The 10,800-nt window shown below is 38.6% G+C and overlaps 2 non-coding genes across 2 annotated transcripts; both read left to right on the top strand.

The window, feature by feature from the left end:
* Positions 1-232: 232 nt before the first annotated feature.
* Positions 233-340, top strand: LOC130951247 (small nucleolar RNA R71). The gene has a single exon (XR_009073895.1). It is a non-coding gene; the product is annotated as a small nucleolar RNA R71 (small nucleolar RNA).
* Positions 341-7,450: 7,110 nt separating this feature from the next.
* LOC130951241 (small nucleolar RNA R71) lies at positions 7,451-7,558 on the top strand. Its single transcript, XR_009073891.1, has one exon. It is a non-coding gene; the product is annotated as a small nucleolar RNA R71 (small nucleolar RNA).
* The last annotated feature ends 3,242 nt before the right edge of the window (positions 7,559-10,800 follow it).

The following is a 10,800-nucleotide window of genomic DNA, read 5'->3' as shown; positions in this document are numbered from 1 at the left end:
TGGTATTCAGAGTGTCAATCTCAAGAACTCCTTTCTTCTGACTAGTCCCATTGTTCACAGGATTTCTTTCAGAAGTGTACATGAATTGGTTATTTGCAACCATTTCAATTAATTCTTGAGCTTCTGCAGGCGTCTTCTTCAGATGAAGAGATCCTCCAGCAGAGCTATCCAAGGACATCTTAGATAGTTCAGAGAGACCATCATAGAAAATACCTATGATGCTCCATTCAGAAAGCATGTCTGAAGGACATCTTCTGATTAATTGTTTGTATCTTTCCCAAGCTTCATAGAGGGATTCTCCATCCTTCTGTCTGAAGGTTTGGACTTCCACTCTAAGCTTACTCCATCTTTGTGGTGGAAAGAACTTTGCCAAGAAGGCATTGACTAGCTTTTCCCAAGAGTCCAGGCTTTCTTTAGGTTGAGAATCCAACCATATTATAGCTCTGTCTCTTACAGCAAAAGGGAATAGCATCAGTCTGTAGACCTCAGGGTTAACCCCATTAGTCTTGACTGTGTCACAGATTTGCAAGAATTCAGCTAAGAACTGATGAGGATCTTCCATTGGAAGTCCATGGAACTTGCAATTCTGTTGCATTAGAGAAACTAATTGAGGCTTAAGCTCAAAGTTGTTTGCTCCAATGGCAGGGATAGAGATGCTTCTCCCATAGAAATCAGGAGTAGGTGCAGTAAAGTCACCCAGCACCTTCCTTGCATTGTTTGCATTGTTGTTGTTTTCGGCTGCCATGTCTTCTTCCTCTTTGAAGAATTCGGTCAGGTCCTCTAAAGAGAGTTGTGCTTTGGCTTCTCTTAGCTTTCTCTTCAAGGTCCTTTCGGGTTCAGGGTCAGCTTCAACAATAATGCCTTTGTCTCTGCTCCTGCTCATATGAAAGAGAAGAGAACAAGAAAATGTGGAATCCTCTATGTCACAGTATAGAGATTCCTTGAAGTGTCAGAGGAAAAGAGAAATAGAAAGAAGAAGGAGAAGAAGAATTCGAACTTTACTTAGATAAGGTTCGAATTGTGCATTGAGAAGGAGTGGTACTCCATGAATAGAAGGATGTGAGAAGGAGGGAAGAAGATTTTCGAAAATTAATTAAAATATTTTGAAAACATTTTTGAAAAACATTAATTGATTTTCGAAAATCAAAGTGGAAAAGAAATCAAGTGATTTTTTTTTGAAAAAGATTTTGAAATTAGAAATTAAAAAGATTTGATTGAAAACTTATTTTAAAAAAAAGATGTGATTGAAAAATTATGGTTTTAAAAAGATATGATTGAAAAGATATGATTTGAAAACAATTTTAAAAGATATGATTTGAAAACAATTTTAAAAAGATTTGATTTTTAAAAATTAATGACTTACCTAACAAGAAAAGATATGATTCAAACATAAAACCTTCCTTAACAGAAAAGGCAAAAAAATGTTCAATCAAATCATTAATTGTTAGTAAGTATCTTTGAAAAAGGAAAGAAATTGATTTTGAAAACATTTGATTGAAAAGATATGATTTGAAAAAGATTTGATTTTGAAAAACTTTGAAAACTTGAAAAAAAATTGATTTGAAAACAAAATCTTCCCCCTAGCACCATCCTGGCGTTAAACGCCCAGAATGGTATACATTCTGGCGTTTAACGCCCAAAATGCTACCTTTTTGGGCGTTAAACGCCCAACCAGGCACCCTGGCTGGCGTTTAAACGCTAGTCTGTCTTCTTCACTGGGCATTTTTGAATGCTCAGCTTTTTCTGTGTGATTCCTCTGCAGTATGTTCTGAATCTTCAATTCTCTGTATTATTGACTTGAAAAGACACAAATTAAAAATATTTTTGGATTTTTAATAATAAAAAATGCAACTAAAATCAAATAACAATGCATGCAAGACACCAAACTTAGCAGTTTGTATACTACTGACACTAACTACATGAGAATGCATATGAGAAACAACAAAACACTCAAGTCAATAGAATTCAAAGATCAAAACAAGAAAATCATCAAGAACAACTTGAAGATTAATTAAGACACATGCAAAAAATTCGAAAAATGCAAGAAGAACAGAAACATGCAATTGACACCAAACTTAAGATGAGACTCTAGACTCAAGCAAGAAATATTTTGGTTTTTATGATTTTGTAATTTTTTTGGGTTTTTTCGAAAATTAAGTGAAAAGGGAAAATAAAGGTATCAAAATTCTTAATTAGAATTCCAGGAATCATGCAATGTTAGTCTAAAGCTTTTGTCTAAAGGAATTAGACATGGCCGGCTAAGCTTCAGCAGGACATTGTATTCAAGAGCTAAATTGATGAGAATCAATCAGCTTTGGTGATGATAAGAACATCACCTTGAAACACTAGAATTCATTCTTAAGAACTCTGAAGAAAAATGCCTAATCTAAGCAACAAGATGAACCGTCAGTTGTTCATACACAAGAACAATCCCCGGCAACGGCGCCAAAAACTTGGTGCACGAAATTGTGATCACTACAACTTCGCACAACTAACCAGCAAGTGCACTGGGTCGTCCAAGTAATACCTTACGCGAGTAAGGGTCGATCCCACGGAGATTGGTGGTATGAAGCAAGCTATGGTCATCTTGTAAATCTCAGTCAGGCAGACTCAAATGTATAATGGTGATGAACGAAAATAACATAAAGATAAAGATAGAGATACTTATGTAATTCATTGGTAGGAACTTCAGATAAGTGCATGAAGATGCCTTCCCTTCCGTCTCTCTGCTTTCCTACTGTCTTCATCCAATCCTTCTTACTCCTTTCCATGGCAAGCTCGTGTAGGGTTTCACTGTTGTCAGCAGCTACCTCCCATCCGCGCAGTGAAAGCTAATGCTCTTACACTCTGTCACAGTGCGGCCAATCACCGGTTTGGTTCCCTCCCCTACCGGAATAGAATAACTCTTTTGCGTCTGTCACTAACGCCCAGTAGGTTACAGGTTTGAAGCACGCCACAGTCATTCAATCATTGAATCCTACTCAGAATACCACAGACAAGGTTTAGACCTTCCGGATTCTCTTGAATGCCGCCATCAGGTCCTGCCTATACCACGAAGATTCCGATTAAAGAATCCAAGAGATATTCACTAAGCCTCAGATGCTTGTAGAACAAGAATGGTTGTCAGTCACCTTGTTCATGAGTGAGAATGATGATGAGTGTCACGGATCATCACATTCATCAAGTTGAAGAACAAGTGATATCTTAGAACAAGAACAAGCGGAATTGAATGGAAGAACAATAGTAATTGCATTAATACTCGAGGTACAGCAGAGCTCCACACCTTAATCTATGGTGTGTAGAAACTCCACCGTTGAAAATACATAAGCATAAGGTCTAGGCATGGCCGAATGGCCAGCCTCCCAATGATCTAAGATAGCATAAAACTCAAAGATAGCTACCAAGATGTCAAATACAATAGTACAAGGTCCTACTTATAGAAAACTAGTAGCCTAAGGTGTACAGAAATGAGTAAATGACATAAAAATCCACTTCCGGGCCCACTTGGTGTGTGCTTGGGCTGAGCAATGAAGGAATTTCGTGTAGAGACTTTTTCTGGAGTTAAACGCCAGCTTTTATGCCAGTTTGGGCGTTTAACTCCAAGTTTTATGCCAGTTCCGGCGTTTAACGCTGGAATTTCTGTAGGTGACTTTGAACGCCGGTTTGGGCCTTCAAATCTTGGGCAAAGTATGGACTATTATATATTGCTGGAAAGCCCAGGATGTCTACTTTCCAACGCCGTTGAGAGCGCGCCAATTGGGCTTCTGTAGCTCCAGAAAATCCACTTCGAGTGCAGGGAGGTCAGAATCCAACAGCATCTGCAGTCCTTTTCAGTCTCTGAATCAGATTTTTGCTCAGGTCCCTCAATTTCAGCCAGAAAATACCTGAAATCACAGAAAAACACACAAACTCATAGTAAAGTCCAGAAAAGTGAATTTTAACTAAAAACTAATAAAAATATAATAAAAACTAAACTAAAACTACCAAAAACATACTAAAAACAATGCCAAAAAGCGTACAAATTTTCCGCTCATCACAACACCAAACTTAAATTGTTGCTTGTCCCCAAGCAACTGAAAATCAAATAAGATAAAAAGAAGAGAATATACTATAGACTCCAAATTATCAATGAAACATAGCTCCAAATTAGATGAGCGGGACTAGTAGCTTTTTGCCTCCAAACAGTTTTGGCATCTCACTTTATCCTCTGAGGTTCAGAATGATTGGCTTCTTTAGGAACTCAGAATCCAGATAGTGTTATTGATTCTCTTAGTTAAGTATGATTATTCTTGAACACAGCTACTTTATGAGTCTTGGCCGTGGCCCAAAGCACTCTGTCTTCCAGTATTACCACCGGATACATACATGCCACAGACACATAATTGGGTGAACCTTTTCAGATTGTGACTTAGCTTTGCTAAAGTCCCCAATTAGAGGTGTCCAGGGTTCTTAAGCACACTCTTATTGCCTTGGATCACAACTTTATTTCTTCTTTTTCTTTCTCTCTCCCCTTTTTTCGTTTTTTTCCTTTTTTTTTTTGTATTCACTGCTTTTTCTTGCCTCAAGAATCATTTTTATGATTTTTCAGATCCTCAGTAACATGTCTCCTTTTTCATCATTCTTTCAAGAGCCAACAATTTTAACATTCATGAACCACAAATTCAAAAGACATATGCACTGTTTAAGCATACATTCAGAGAACAAAAGTGTTGCCACCACATCAAACTAATTAAGCTAGTTTTAAAGATGAATTTGAAATCCTGTACTTCTTGTTCTTTTGTAATAAAACAGTTTTCATTTAAGAAAGGTGATGGATTCATATTCATAGCTTTAAGGCATAGACACTAAGACACTAATGATCATAAGACACAAACATGGATAAACATAAAGCACTAAAATTCGAAAAACAGAAGAATAAAGAACAAGGAGATTAAAGAACGGGTCCACCTTAGTGATGGCGGATCTTTTCTTCTTCTTGAAGATCCTATGGAGTGCTTGAGCTCCTCAATGTCTCTTCCTTGTCCTTGTTGCTCCTCTCTCATGATTTTTTTGATCTTCTCTAATTTCATGGAGAATGATGGAGTGTTCTTGATGCTCCACCCTTAGTTGTCCCATGTTGGAACTTAATTCTCCTAGGGAGGTGTTCAGTTGCTCCCAATAGTCTTGTGGAGGAAAGTGCATCCCTTGAGGTATCTTAGGGATCTCTTGATGAGAGGGGTCTCTTGTTTGCTCCATCTTCTTCTTAGTGATGGGCTTGAGGTCATGCCTTCTCAGTTGAACCGGCTTTGGATGCCATAAATGGTTATGGAAAAACAAAAAGCAATGCTTTTAGCACACCAAACTTAAAAGGTTTGCTCGTCCTCGAGCAAAAGAAGAAAGAAGAGAGTAGAAGAAGAAGAAATGGAGGAGAGGGAGATGGCTTTGTGGTTAGGCCAAAGAGGGGAAGAAGTGGTGTTTTATGAAGGATGGATGTGAGTGGTGAAGAGAAAGAGATGTTGAGGTGATTGATGAATGGGTGAAGAAGAAGAGAGAGTGGTGGGGTTGTTTGGGGATCCTGTGGGGTCCACAGATCCTTAGGTGTCAAGGAAAAGTCATCCTGCACCAAATAGCATCAAAATCCACGTTTTGAGCCATTTCTGGCGTTAAACGCCGGGCTGGTGCCCATTCCTGGCGTTTAACGCCAGGTTCTTGCCCTTTCCTGGCGTTTAACGCCAGTCTGGTGCCCCTTTCTGGCGTTAAACGCCCAGAATGGTGCCAGACTGGGCGTTAAACGCCCAACTGCTAGCCTCACTGGCGTTTAAACGCCAGTGAGTTCTTCCTCCAGGGTGTGCTGTTTTTCTTCCTGTTTTTCATTCTGTTTTTGCTTTTTCAATGGATTTTGTGACTTCTTATGATCATCAACCTACAAAAAACATAAAATAACAAAGAAAATAGTCAAAATATAACATTGGGTTGCCTCCCAACAAGCGCTTCTTTAATGTCATTAGCTTGACAGAGGACTCTCATGGAGCCTCACAGATACTCAGAGCAATGTGGGAACCTCCCAACACCAACTTAGAGTTTGAATGTGGGGGTTCAACACCAAACTTAGAGTTTGGTTGTGGCCTCCCAACACCAAACTTAGAGTTTGACTGTGGGGGCTCTGTTTGTCTCTGATTTGAGAGAAGCTCTTCATGCTTCTTCTCCATGGTGACAGAGGGATATCCTTGAGCCTTAAACACCAAGGATTTTTCATTCACTTGAATGATCGACTCTCCTCTATCAACATCAATTACAGCCCTTGCTGTGGCTAGGAAAGGTCTGCTAAGGATGATGGATTCATCCATGCACTTCCTAGGATCTTGTCTCCTTTGAGGTAATTTCTGCCTAGACAAGTCATCCAGTTCTTTGGTGAGCAAGGGAGGTTCATCTTCCCAAGTCTCATTTCCAAATAACTTGTCATTTAGCTTCATGATTGCTCCAAGGTATTTAGCAACTTGCTCTTTAGTGACATACTCATCCTCTTCAGAGGGAGAATACTCATCAGAGCTCATGAAAGGCAGAAGTAAGTCCAATGGAATCTTTATGGTCTCATTTTGAGCCTCAGATTCCCATGGTTCCTCATTGAGGAACTCAGAGGAGATTGGTACACGCCCATTGAGGTCTTCCTCAGTGGCGTCCTCCTCCTCTCTTTCCTCTCCATATTCGGCCATGCTTATGGCTTTGCACTCTCCTTTTGGATTTTCTTCTGTATTACTTGGGAGAGTACTAGGAGGAAGTTCAGTAACTTTCTTACTCAGCTGACCCACTTGTCCTTCCAAATTCCTAATGGAGGACCTTGTTTCAGTCATGAAACTTTGAGTGATCTTTATTAGATCAGAGACCATTGTTGCTAAGTCAGAAGTATTCTGCTTAGAACTCTCTGTTGTTGCTGAGAAGATGATGGAAAAGGCTTGCCATTGCTAAACCTGTTTCTTCCACCATTATTGTTATTGAAACCTTGTTGAGGTCTCTCTTGATTCTTCCATGAGAAATTTGGGTGATTTCTCCATGAAGAATTGTAGGTGTTTCCATAGGGTTCTCCTAGGTAATTCACCTCTTCCATTGAAGGATTCTCAGGATCATAAGCTTCTTCCTCAGATGAAGCCTCCTTAGTACTGCTTGGTGCATTTTGCATTCCAGACAGACTCTGAGAAATCAAATTGACTTGTTGAGTCAATATCTTGTTCTGAGCCAATATGGTATTCAGAGTGTCAATCTCAAGAACTCCTTTCTTCTGACTAGTCCCATTGTTCACAGGATTTCTTTCAGAAGTGTACATGAATTGGTTATTTGCAACCATTTCAATTAATTCTTGAGCTTCTGCAGGCGTCTTCTTCAGATGAAGAGATCCTCCAGCAGAGCTATCCAAGGACATCTTAGATAGTTCAGAGAGACCATCATAGAAAATACCTATGATGCTCCATTCAGAAAGCATGTCTGAAGGACATCTTCTGATTAATTGTTTGTATCTTTCCCAAGCTTCATAGAGGGATTCTCCATCCTTCTGTCTGAAGGTTTGGACTTCCACTCTAAGCTTACTCCATCTTTGTGGTGGAAAGAACTTTGCCAAGAAGGCATTGACTAGCTTTTCCCAAGAGTCCAGGCTTTCTTTAGGTTGAGAATCCAACCATATTATAGCTCTGTCTCTTACAGCAAAAGGGAATAGCATCAGTCTGTAGACCTCAGGGTTAACCCCATTAGTCTTGACTGTGTCACAGATTTGCAAGAATTCAGCTAAGAACTGATGAGGATCTTCCATTGGAAGTCCATGGAACTTGCAATTCTGTTGCATTAGAGAAACTAATTGAGGCTTAAGCTCAAAGTTGTTTGCTCCAATGGCAGGGATAGAGATGCTTCTCCCATAGAAATCAGGAGTAGGTGCAGTAAAGTCACCCAGCACCTTCCTTGCATTGTTTGCATTGTTGTTGTTTTCGGCTGCCATGTCTTCTTCCTCTTTGAAGAATTCGGTCAGGTCCTCTAAAGAGAGTTGTGCTTTGGCTTCTCTTAGCTTTCTCTTCAAGGTCCTTTCGGGTTCAGGGTCAGCTTCAACAATAATGCCTTTGTCTCTGCTCCTGCTCATATGAAAGAGAAGAGAACAAGAAAATGTGGAATCCTCTATGTCACAGTATAGAGATTCCTTGAAGTGTCAGAGGAAAAGAGAAATAGAAAGAAGAAGGAGAAGAAGAATTCGAACTTTACTTAGATAAGGTTCGAATTGTGCATTGAGAAGGAGTGGTACTCCATGAATAGAAGGATGTGAGAAGGAGGGAAGAAGATTTTCGAAAATTAATTAAAATATTTTGAAAACATTTTTGAAAAACATTAATTGATTTTCGAAAATCAAAGTGGAAAAGAAATCAAGTGATTTTTTTTTGAAAAAGATTTTGAAATTAGAAATTAAAAAGATTTGATTGAAAACTTATTTTAAAAAAAAGATGTGATTGAAAAATTATGGTTTTAAAAAGATATGATTGAAAAGATATGATTTGAAAACAATTTTAAAAGATATGATTTGAAAACAATTTTAAAAAGATTTGATTTTTAAAAATTAATGACTTACCTAACAAGAAAAGATATGATTCAAACATAAAACCTTCCTTAACAGAAAAGGCAAAAAAATGTTCAATCAAATCATTAATTGTTAGTAAGTATCTTTGAAAAAGGAAAGAAATTGATTTTGAAAACATTTGATTGAAAAGATATGATTTGAAAAAGATTTGATTTTGAAAAACTTTGAAAACTTGAAAAAAAATTGATTTGAAAACAAAATCTTCCCCCTAGCACCATCCTGGCGTTAAACGCCCAGAATGGTATACATTCTGGCGTTTAACGCCCAAAATGCTACCTTTTTGGGCGTTAAACGCCCAACCAGGCACCCTGGCTGGCGTTTAAACGCTAGTCTGTCTTCTTCACTGGGCATTTTTGAATGCTCAGCTTTTTCTGTGTGATTCCTCTGCAGTATGTTCTGAATCTTCAATTCTCTGTATTATTGACTTGAAAAGACACAAATTAAAAATATTTTTGGATTTTTAATAATAAAAAATGCAACTAAAATCAAATAACAATGCATGCAAGACACCAAACTTAGCAGTTTGTATACTACTGACACTAACTACATGAGAATGCATATGAGAAACAACAAAACACTCAAGTCAATAGAATTCAAAGATCAAAACAAGAAAATCATCAAGAACAACTTGAAGATTAATTAAGACACATGCAAAAAATTCGAAAAATGCAAGAAGAACAGAAACATGCAATTGACACCAAACTTAAGATGAGACTCTAGACTCAAGCAAGAAATATTTTTGGTTTTTATGATTTTGTAATTTTTTTGGGTTTTTTCGAAAATTAAGTGAAAAGGGAAAATAAAGGTATCAAAATTCTTAATTAGAATTCCAGGAATCATGCAATGTTAGTCTAAAGCTTTTGTCTAAAGGAATTAGACATGGCCGGCTAAGCTTCAGCAGGACATTGTATTCAAGAGCTAAATTGATGAGAATCAATCAGCTTTGGTGATGATAAGAACATCACCTTGAAACACTAGAATTCATTCTTAAGAACTCTGAAGAAAAATGCCTAATCTAAGCAACAAGATGAACCGTCAGTTGTTCATACACAAGAACAATCCCCGGCAACGGCGCCAAAAACTTGGTGCACGAAATTGTGATCACTACAACTTCGCACAACTAACCAGCAAGTGCACTGGGTCGTCCAAGTAATACCTTACGCGAGTAAGGGTCGATCCCACGGAGATTGGTGGTATGAAGCAAGCTATGGTCATCTTGTAAATCTCAGTCAGGCAGACTCAAATGTATAATGGTGATGAACGAAAATAACATAAAGATAAAGATAGAGATACTTATGTAATTCATTGGTAGGAACTTCAGATAAGTGCATGAAGATGCCTTCCCTTCCGTCTCTCTGCTTTCCTACTGTCTTCATCCAATCCTTCTTACTCCTTTCCATGGCAAGCTCGTGTAGGGTTTCACTGTTGTCAGCAGCTACCTCCCATCCGCGCAGTGAAAGCTAATGCTCTTACACTCTGTCACAGTGCGGCCAATCACCGGTTTGGTTCCCTCCCCTACCGGAATAGAATAACTCTTTTGCATCTGTCACTAACGCCCAGTAGGTTACAGGTTTGAAGCACGCCACAGTCATTCAATCATTGAATCCTACTCAGAATACCACAGACAAGGTTTAGACCTTCCGGATTCTCTTGAATGCCGCCATCAGGTCCTGCCTATACCACGAAGATTCCGATTAAAGAATCCAAGAGATATTCACTAAGCCTCAGATGCTTGTAGAACAAGAATGGTTGTCAGTCACCTTGTTCATGAGTGAGAATGATGATGAGTGTCACGGATCATCACATTCATCAAGTTGAAGAACAAGTGATATCTTAGAACAAGAACAAGCGGAATTGAATGGAAGAACAATAGTAATTGCATTAATACTCGAGGTACAGCAGAGCTCCACACCTTAATCTATGGTGTGTAGAAACTCCACCGTTGAAAATACATAAGCATAAGGTCTAGGCATGGCCGAATGGCCAGCCTCCCAATGATCTAAGATAGCATAAAACTCAAAGATAGCTACCAAGATGTCAAATACAATAGTACAAGGTCCTACTTATAGAAAACTAGTAGCCTAAGGTGTACAGAAATGAGTAAATGACATAAAAATCCACTTCCGGGCCCACTTGGTGTGTGCTTGGGCTGAGCAATGAAGGAATTTCGTGTAGAGACTTTTTCTGGAGTTAAACGCCAGCTTTTATGC

Source organism: Arachis stenosperma, chromosome 1, assembly GCF_014773155.1.
Source record: "Arachis stenosperma cultivar V10309 chromosome 1, arast.V10309.gnm1.PFL2, whole genome shotgun sequence".
Taxonomy (NCBI): Eukaryota; Viridiplantae; Streptophyta; class Magnoliopsida; order Fabales; family Fabaceae; genus Arachis; species Arachis stenosperma.
Note: the sequence above shows the minus strand (reverse complement) of the source record. Positions and strands in the feature narration are given on the sequence as shown.